At 39.7% G+C, this 10,774-nt stretch overlaps 1 pseudogene; it reads right to left on the reverse strand.

The window, feature by feature from the left end:
- Positions 1–8,691: 8,691 nt before the first annotated feature.
- On the reverse strand, positions 8,692–8,826 carry LOC132225466 (U2 spliceosomal RNA; annotated as a pseudogene).
- Positions 8,827–10,774: the final 1,948 nt, after the last annotated feature.

The raw sequence follows: 10,774 nt of genomic DNA on the forward strand, positions 1-10,774 counted from the left end.
TCTCTGAGCCTGAAGATCTAATCAACACAGATCAGTACTTGGAAGTATGAGCCCCTCAATCTGCTCAGATGTGAACCCATCTAAGAAGTCCCTCTTTGACAGTCAAACATTTACTAAATAAATCTAAAGTCATGTGACTTTTATAAACTTTAGAAATTAGAAAATCAAACAAGTCTGCTCCCCATCTAAGTAAAGGCCCTTCTCAATGTAGGCCTTTTATTGACATATGTGCTCTTCTATTTGAAACAACCTGTCCATAACTCACCACAAATGCCACTATAGGCAGAAAAGGGCATGGGCAATTATATCTAGTCAACAACAAACATAAAACAGAGAACATTCCTTCTTACCCACTGGTTTCCCCTGACTCTCAAATGGAATTTGTGTACTGTTTCTATTCATCAAATAGAAAATTTGACTTATATTAACCAGTTATATTTGGCTTTACATTATTCCAGGAAAACATCCTTCCAATAATCGACTTCAACTTATCTGAAGGCTCTGGTGCCAAGAAATTACAAAAGCCTTCATTGGATCCATTTTTATTTTTTATGTATTCTTTTTAAATATATTTTTATTGATTTCAGAGAGGAAGGGAGAGGGAGAGAGAGATAGGAACATCAATGATGAGAGAGAATCATGGATTGGCTGCCTCCTGCACACCCCACACTGGGGATGGAGCCTGAAACCCGGGCATGAGCCCTGACTGGGAATCGAATCTGTGACCTCTTGGTTCCTGGGTTGACACTCAACTGCTGAGCCATGCTACCCTGGCACTGGATCCATTTTTAGACCCCATATTCTGCAGGAGTGGGGATGGGGGTAGTTTCATGGCCCTGCTAGCTGTTGATCTTTTCCTTACCCCACAGGATAGTAACTCCTTCGATCAAGATGAACCTCAAAGTTTACAATTAGCTGACTACCGCAGCCATCAGTAGAGTTGTGACTATTTCTAGAACTCAGTTTGTGACCTTGATCCCTCCTTGGACTAAGCTACTGGGAAAACAATGTAAGTCATTCTTTATTATTATTTTTACAATATACAAAATAAATTTATTACCAAATTGTAGATACAAAATAATTAGCCACTTACATGCAATAAACATTAATATTTCAAGAAAAATGTAAGTCATTCTTGATGTTCATTTCCCTTATCCCAGGTGATGCCATATTTGGGGGATCTTATGTAGTGCTCAGGCATGTGGGTGGATTAAAAGTATCTATTTACAGGTCCTTAGATTCTGTCAGTTACTGCTGAGCCCTCTGCCCACATGGGTATTTTCAAGTGCTGTGGTCCTCTTTAACATCTCTACCACACTTAGGGTATGGAACTCATTGCCAAGGTCACCTGTTGGTCCAACTACCTAGACATTCCCCACAGCCGTTCCTCTCTTGAGTCTTCCTGCCAGCCAAGGGTAACTTTTAGGAGTATATGCCACTTGGGATCCCACAGAACTCTCTCTGCCTCTTTTCTCAAAGGGGAGGGGAGTGATAAAGACAAGAATCTCTTTTTAGGCTTTGCAAATCTTTCTTCCTTTTAGTTTTCTGGCCCAGATACTTTGTCTCTGCCCCTGCACCCTAATCCCCCTTCCCTAAGGCTTATACTTTTAAATATATCTATTTGTATCGATTTCAGAGAGGAAGGGAGAGGAAGGGGGAGATAGAAACATCAATGATGAGAGAGAATCATTCATCTGCTGCCTCCTGCACACCCCACACTGGGGATTGAACCCTCAGTCCTGGCATGTGCCCTGACTGGGAATTGAACTGTGACCTCCTGGTTCATAGGTCGAGGCTCAACCACTGAACCATGCTAGCCGGGCAGGCTTATACTTTTGGAAAACAAAAGCAAGAGCCTGGCTGTGTATTTGTTTTCCTGACTTGCCACCTCCTTTTCCTGAGATACACCATAAGCTGACTACTTTGAGATGGTGGGGGGGGTGCAGGGAAAAGGGGGAAAGACAGGAAAGACAAAAATCCATTTCTATCTCGAAGTAATATGGCAGCCACATTCTCCCTCTATTAAGTCTTAGCATCTCAGCAAAGAAAATGTACCTCTCATCCAGATTCCCCTGTTCAAGACAGTCACTCCCAGGGCTCAGGTACCTGGGTGATCTTTTTTCCAGTCAAGACTTGGCACTGGGGGAACTTCCACCTGTATCACCTATGGGCTGTTAATGTCTTCCCAGGAGGCTCTCTCCTCCAACATGAGTGCCCCCTGAGTAAGAATTAGTATCTCCTACCTCAGAAGTGCGCCACTGCCTTTGGTTTAGTGACTGACTCAGAGACACTTCACCTTTCAGATAGTACAGTGGAATTTCTCAAGCCTTACTATGGAGTCTGATCTCCTCTTCCTAGACAGTCTTTTCTCATGTGCTGTAGGGGGCAACTGAATCTTGGGGAGCCTACAAAGAGTAAGCCCATGCCCCAGCCAGTGTGGCTCAGTCAGCTGAATGTTGTCCTGAGCATCCAGCGAGCGCTAGTTCAATTTCCAGTCAGGGCACGCCCAGGTTGTGGGTTCGGTCCCCAGTCAAGATGGGTGCAGGAGGCAACCGACTGATGTTTCTCTCTCTCACATCAAATGTTTCTCTCCCTTTCCTGTCCACTCTCTCTTTAAAAAATCAATAAAAACATATTTAAAAGAATAAAAACATTAAAAGAGTAAACACACATCATTTCTCTAAAACTTGCTAAGTGTATGGAATTTTGGTTCCTGTTCCAAGTCCCTGTGTGGACAGAATACAGAGCCTGAGTTGGGGTTGCTAGAACAGCCCTTCCCCTCTCCAGAAGATCAGTTCTTTAAGAAATATGCAGTCTAACATAGTATATTCTTCTGGGAATTAGAGAATTCAGTCACCTGGGATAGCAACAGGCTGCTTTTGCCTGCCTCTCTTTCCTTATCTCTCCTTCTCTCCCTCCCTTCCACTAATCCCTCTGAATCTGTTCCAACATTCCATAATAATCTTTCAAAACAGTCTTGCTACAAATCCTTCATGTAGCGGAAATGAATCAGAGTCTACCACTAAGATATCGAATAATAAAAAATTAATAATAATAGCTAATAATTAAGTAACATTTACTATGTGCTTTATACAAACTCATTGAACCCTGTGGGGTAAGTACGATTATTAACACCATTTTTAAAATTGGTAAACCAAGGCAGAAAGAGGTTAAATAACTTGCCCAGAGTAGCACAGCAACTACATGGCAGAGCTAGAATTGAATCCAGTTAGTTTAATTGAAAGTTCATGCTCTTAACCATTTGCTAGATCTTTCTTTGTTGTCTATGATTCCATTTAATTTTATTTATTTATTTTCGATTACAGTTTGCATTCAGTATTATTTTCTATTAGTTCCAGGTGTACAGCATAGTGGTTAGACAATCATATACTTTACCAAGTGTTCCCCCAATATTTCCAGTCCCCACCTGGCACCTTACATAGTTATTGCAATATTATTAACTATATTCCTTGTGCTGTATTCTATATCCCCATGACTACTGGGTAACTACTAATTTGTGCTTCTTAATCCCTTCACCTCTTTCACCCAGTCACCCAACCCTCCTTCCCCTCCTTCCCCAGCCTGTTCTCTGGGTCTATGAGTCTGTTTCTGTTTTGTTTGTTCATTTATTTTTGTTACTTAGATTCCACATATGAATGAAATTCATATGGTATTTGTCTTTCTCCGACTGACTTATTTTACTTAGCCCGTTATTTGACTAGGTCCATTTATGCTATTGTAAATGGTAAGATTTCATTGTGTTTTAAGGCCAAGTAATATTCCATTGTATATATGTCCCAAATCATTTTTTTGATATATTGATTTTAGAAAGAGAGAGATCAATTCTACTTATTTATGCATTCATTGGTTGCTTCTTGTATGTGCCCTGACCCAGGATCAAATCCAAAACCCTGGCCTGTCAGGATGATGCTCCAACCAACTAAGCTACCCAGCCAGGGCTGTGCATCTTCTTTACCCAATAGTCTATCAATGGGCTATTAAACCTAATAGCTTCCATATCTCAGCTATTGTAAATAACACTGCAATGAACGTAGGGGTACATATCTCTGCCTATGTTCCATTACCACCAAGCCCATCTCACATCAGCCATCAGTGATCTTTCTAACCCACAGACCCATCCATGTCATTTAACCCGCTTAAAACCCTTCAATCGACTTCCACCCACAATAAAATAACAAGGACCAGATTTACCCTCTGCCTAAAACAACTAAAAACACACACACAATATATGACAAAAAGGTTTTCAGGTGTTCCACAATAAGCAGGACAGAGAAGTAAGCCCTGAGAGATGGGAAACAAATGAGATGAGTTCTGCAATTGCCCCAGCTTACCCCTGAAGAGAGCTTCCAGACCACAGTACAGAGAAAGGGGATTCAAATGGAGCTGGATGTTCTTTTCCTTAAGCTGAGGGGGCGGAGCTGAGGATTCAGGTAAACAGGATGGCTAGAATTTACAGAACAAAATACCAGAGAAGGGGGGGCTGCATAGAGAGTAAAGAGCTGCATGGAGGAAGAACTCCAGAGATCTGCAGAGGATTCCTCTCTAATCTTCAACGGACTACTAGTCAGCACATGCATGTGAAGAGATTACCCAAGGCTGAGTAAAGAATCACCTGAAAAGAGCATAGGGGAAAATTCCTGGTGCTCACATAGAGCTGGAATCATTTGCATTCCCTACGGTCAGAGCGGAGAAAACTTTAAATACATGGGACATCAGGAAAAGTACTAAGAGGCATATTGCCTCAATAGTAAGGTAAAATTAGCCCTGGACTAAAAACTATGCTGGTCCCATCTACAGTGTTTGAAAGCAAGCCTCAAAAGGATAAAATTGTTTCCAAGTAACTTACCTGTATCCTAAGACAAAGCTCAAAATCACTTAAACTAGTAAAAAAATAAAATCCAGAACCCAGCTTGGTAAAATTCACAATGTCTGTGGTCCAATAAAAAATTATCAGGCATGCCCTAACCGGTTTGGCTCTGGATAGATCATCAGCCTGCAGACTGAAAGGTCCCAGGTTCCATTCAGGTCAAGGGCATGTACCTTGGTTGCAGGCACATACCCAGTAGGAGGTGTGCAGGAGGCAGCTGATTGGTGTTTCTCTCTCATGGATGTTTCTAACTCTCTATCCCTCTCCCTTCCTCTCTGTAAAAAATCAATAAAATTATATAATATATATATATATATTTTTTTTTAATTATCAGGCATGGTTCAATTCTGATCAAGGGCACATACCTCGGTTGAAGGCTCAATCCCCAGCCGTGGTCGGGGCACGGTCTCTCTCACATCAATGTTTCTTTCTCTCCATCTCTCTCTCTCTCTCTCTCTCTCTCCCTTCCACTCTCTCTAAAAAAATCAATGGAAAAATATCCTTGGGTGAGGATTAACAAAACAAAAAAATTATCAGGCATGCACAATGGCAGAAAAATGCAACCAAAAAGGGGAAAAAATTAATCAATAGACACAGAAGATAAAATTAATTGAAAAGAACATTAAAACAGCTATTATAAATATATTCTATATGTTGAAGGAGGTAGAGGAGAGAGTGAGCATGTTAAGGAGAAAGATTAACGATATTTTTTAAAGACCCCTTAAACTTCTAAAGATAAAAAATTCATTGTCTGAGATGAAAAATACAGTAGATGGGATTAATAACCCCATTATTTTCCAACAAATATTTGCTAAAGTCCATAGGAGAGATAACAGAGTTCTTGAAAGTAGAATGCTTTTCATTGTAAGGTTTACTTGTGTAGGGAGCTTCTGTTCCCAGTAGGTTATATTCTTTTCAATCAGAAGTCTCCTACCACCCTTATCGTTGTTCTGTTCATAAATATTGTTAAAAACAAGCTGCTTTAAGATTTTCTTGGACATTGCAGAAGAAAGATAAATGAACTTAGGAAACACAGTCATAGAAACTATCCAGAATTTTTAAAAATATATTTTTTTATTGATTTCAGAAAGGAAGGGAGGAGAGGGAGATAGAAACATCAATGATGAGAGAGAATCATTGATCGGCTGCCTCCTGAATGCCCCACACTGGGGATCGAGCCTGCAACCTGGGCATATGTCCCGACCAGGAATCGAACCTTGATCTCCTGGTTCACAGGTGAGCATACCAACTGGGCGAAACTATCCAGAGTTAAACACACTGAAAGACTGAAAAATATGAGCAGAGTATTAGTGAGTTGTGAGAAACCTTCAGGAGGCCTTAATATACATATAATTGGAGTCCCAGAAAGAGAGACATAAAAAAAATTCAAGAACTATTGGCTGAGCCAAAACCGGTTTGGCTCAGTGGATAGAGCGTCGGCCTGCGGACTGAAGGGTCCCAGGTTCGATTCCAGTCAAGGGCATGTACCTGGGTTGCGGGCACATCCCCGATGGGAGATGTGCAGGAGGCAGCTGATCGATGCTTCTCTCTCATCGATGTTTCTGACTCTCTATCTCTCTCCCTTCCTCTCTGTGAAAAATCAATAAAATATATTTAAAAAAAAAAAAAGAACTATTGGCTGAAATTTTTCAAAATTTGTTGAAAATTGGGAAAGAGGAGATCCAGGAAGCTTGTTTTTATTTTATATTTTAATATTTTTCAAACTATAAGAGAAAGTTTATTTAGAAAGTCACAGGGGTAGAAATGAGCTGTAGAAGACATAAGCTCAGGAAACCAGTTACAGAGGCAAAAGAAGGCTCCTTGGAGCTCTGGAGAGAGAAGGGTGGGAGAGGGGGAGGGGAAAAGTGAGGGTGTGCTCCTGGGAGGGACAGGGCCCAGGAAGTTTGTTTTTAAACATTGCTCTTTAGGTAAAGAACAATGATAAGGATGTTAGCAGACTTCTTGTTTCAAACAATAAAACCTGTTGGGAACAGAAGCTCCCTTCCCAGTAAGCCTTACATTTTCTACTTTCAAGAACTGTGCTCTCTCTTCTATAGACCTAGCAAATATTTGTTGGAAAACAATGAAGTTCATTTATTTATTACATTCATTAATTTAACACATTCTGTGCTCAACTAAAGTGAGAAGCCAGGACAGAAGGCTAAGTTAATCCAAGTCCCAACATTTGACCTTGCAGTTTAGTCAGGGGCCTCCCAAAAAGATCTGTGATTTTATAATTTTCAACATATTTTGAAAAATGTTGGCAATTAGTTCTTCAAGCTTCTTTTTCTTCTCTGTAACATTCCAATTTTAGTATCTGTGCTGCCGAAGCGAGCACTGTTCTTCAAATGTTTTTTAGTTTAATGTTGGGAAGAAGGATTTGTTAGATGATGGCTTTCAAAAGATTAAACAGGACATTTTTATGTTGATTTTGAGGTATCTTTTCAACTTTCTTGACAAATTTGTCCAAAGGAAGTCTGACACCATCCTTCTTTTTCGTTTGATAGCGTAGTATAAATTGTACCCCAATCAATACTCGTGAAGCTGTGAGCTTCTCTGATTCTGGAAATATATATATCAGTCCAAAATCTAAACAAAATTACTCCGTTTCCTTTGTCATTACACTATAACTTTTGACTCAATTTTTAATTAATTGGGGTGACATTGTTTAATAAGATTATATAAGTTTCAAGTGCACAGTTCTATAATACACCATCTGTATATTGCAATGTATGCTCACCACCCAAAATTTAGTCTCCTTCCATCACTATATATTTGACCCTCATTACCCTCTTCAATCTCTACCAACTCTCCTTCCCTTTTGTTGTCTGTGTCTATGAGTTTTGTTTATTCATTTGTTGCTTTCTGTTATATATCCGACATATGAGTGAAATCATATGGTTCTTGTCCTTTTCCATTTGACTTACTTTGATTATTCTAAAGATCCATCCATGTTGTCACAAATGGCAGTATTTCATCTTTTCTTATGGCTGAGTATTATTCCATTTTATATATGTACTATGTCTTTTTTTATCTAATCATTCATCAAAGAGCACTTAGGTTATGTTCATGTCCTGGCTGCCATGAATAATGCTGCAATAAACATAGGGGTACATATAGTGGAGAAAAGAAAACCTCTTCAATAAATAGTGCTGGGAAAATTGGGAAGCCACATGCAAAAGATTGAAACTAGACTGCTATTTGATAGCTTACACAAAAATTAACTCAAAAATGTATCAAAGACCTAAATATAAGACCTGAAACAATAAATTACATAGAAAAAAAACCATAGATACTGAACTTATGGAACTTGGTCTCAGAAATGATTTTATGAATTTGACCCCAAAAGCAAGGGAAGTAAAAGAAAAACAAATGAATGGGACTACATCAAACTAAAAAGCTTCCATACAGTAAAAGAAACCATCAACAAGACAAAAAGACCACCTACTGAATGGAAGAAGATATTTGCAAACAATCCCTCATTCAAAATATATAAGGAACTCATACAACTCAACAACAACAAAACCCAAACAACCCAATTAAAAAATGGCCAGAGGACCTAAACAGACACTTCTCCCAAGAAGACATACAAATGGCTAACAGGTATTTGAAAAGATTCTCAACTTCCCTAGCTATTAGGGAAATGCAAATCAAAACTACAATGGGATACCACCTCACATCTCTTAGAATGTCTATTCTCAATGAGACAAGGTTGTGGAGAAAAGGGAACCCTCATGCACTGCTAGTGGGAATGTAAATTGTTACAGCCGCTATGTTAACAGTATGAAAGTTCCTCAAAAAAAAAAAATTGAGAATAGAGCTACCATATAACCTAGAAATCCCTCTTTGGGGTATCTACCTGAAAAATTTGGAAATATATATTAAACTGATCAGAACAGATACTACACTTGATCTTAGCCAAAAGGCCAAGAAGTGATGGAAATATATATTCATAAAGATATATTGACTCATTTTTCACTGATGTATTTTCAGTCATCTGTACATATTCCTTTACCTTTTTTTCTTCCCAATTCAATCTCCTGTTGACCAGCTGCTCTAGTATGCTTATATCAAGAGTCACTGCTTTTGATACATTTAATGTTATTGGTCTTTGTCTAAATTATAGTATTAGCCCTTTCACTTTGTTTGGCTTCCCATTTGGATTTTTATAAAATAACTAGAGGCCTAATGCACAAAATTCATCCACGGGTAGGATCCCTAGCAGCTGCTGGTTGCCTGCTGCCGCCACCAGGCAGGGCCTCCCTTCCCATGCCATGTTCTGCGCTCCATCCTGGCGGTCAGCTCACATCTAACTCCTAGTCAGTCAAACTCCTGCCAGTGGGGAAAATTTGCATATTAGCCTTTTATTATATAGGACAAGAAAAATGTAATAAAATGTTTGAATCACAAAATCTACTCTATCAAGATGGCTTCATTGTAGGAACTGGAGGGTTGGCCAGCAGGCAACAGCTTGAAATGTTTGTTGTCTGGTGTATTCAAGTCAAAATTCAGCCCCAAAAAGATGGTTCAGATATATTAATATATCCAAAGATGGTTTGGATATTTTATAAAAGTCGAATGTATAAAAGCTGAAAACCTCCTGTGAAATCAAATAACCCTAATACAAAGTAGAAAATAATGTGTGCTATAAAAAGATATGTAGCTTAAGAGAGCAAGGGGAGTTGTGGGGGATTAGGTAGAGGCAACATTGATGTGGGCCTTGAAAGATTGATAAGCTTTAGACAGGCCAAGATGCTGGGAAAAGACATTCTAGGTGGAAGCAAAGACTTGGATATTGAGAGTTTGCAACTGACTTGGGTTAGTGGGAAGCATTCACATTTTCTTTATGCATACCGACTTCCAAAATGAAGGTCTTGTGATAAGAGTCAAGGACACATTAGTCAATCACTCTCTTGAGGGTGGAACTTTATGGGGTAAGAACTGAAAGGTTAAAAGATGTTGCTGTGGAGATCTCTCCTTTGGCATATCTTTTTTAAAAATATATTTTATTGATTTTTTACAGAGAGTAAGGGAGAGGGATAGAGAGTTAGAAACATCGATGAGAGAGAAACATCGATCAGCTGCCTCCTGCACACCCTCCACTGGGGTTGTGCCCACAATCAAGGTACATGCCCTTGACTGGAATCGAACCTGGGACCCCTCAGTCCGCAGGCTCCATCCACTGAGCCAAACCGGCTAGGGCTCCTTTGGCATATCTTGATCTTCCCCTTGCTTGGACATCTTTCTCTCTCTAGTTAAGTTGTTGGATTGTGCTTTTTTTTCTGTGCAGGTCGTGGGACAGAAATGTCCATTCCTAGACTATTATCCTTCACTGAGCAAACTAAGTGGGAATTCAGATGGATTCCAAGAGATTGGAGGCCTGTTAATGGGGAGTGGAAGTGAGGCATCTTCTGCTCTAAAGAGATAAGCCAGGGTTTCTCAACTTCAGTACTATGGACATTTTTTGTTGTTGTAGAGACTATTCTTTGCATTGTAGGATGTTTAGCAGCATCCTGGCCTCTACTTAGTAGATGCCAGTATCAACCCCCGCCCCCCCACCCCCCCCACACACACACACAATTGTGACAAACAAAAATATCTCCAGGCATTACCCCACGTCCTCTGGACATGGGGGAAAGGGACAAAATTGCCCCCGGTTGACTTCTGAAAGTTTTTTTATGCCTCTTACTGCTCATAGTCTGGTTAGTACGATTGAGAGGCACAGAACCTAGAGTATGAGTCCAGAGGGAAGGACCAAGGAACATAACAGGCCAGTATCTAGTTTAGATTTTAACCTGGAAAGAATCATTCCTTTTAGACTCCTTGTTGCTCATACATACTCTAGTTCCTCTTATTGGAGTTATATCTAGAGATCTTCCTGATCTT

This window comes from Myotis daubentonii, chromosome X, assembly GCF_963259705.1.
Source record: "Myotis daubentonii chromosome X, mMyoDau2.1, whole genome shotgun sequence".
NCBI classification, from domain to species: Eukaryota; Metazoa; Chordata; class Mammalia; order Chiroptera; family Vespertilionidae; genus Myotis; species Myotis daubentonii.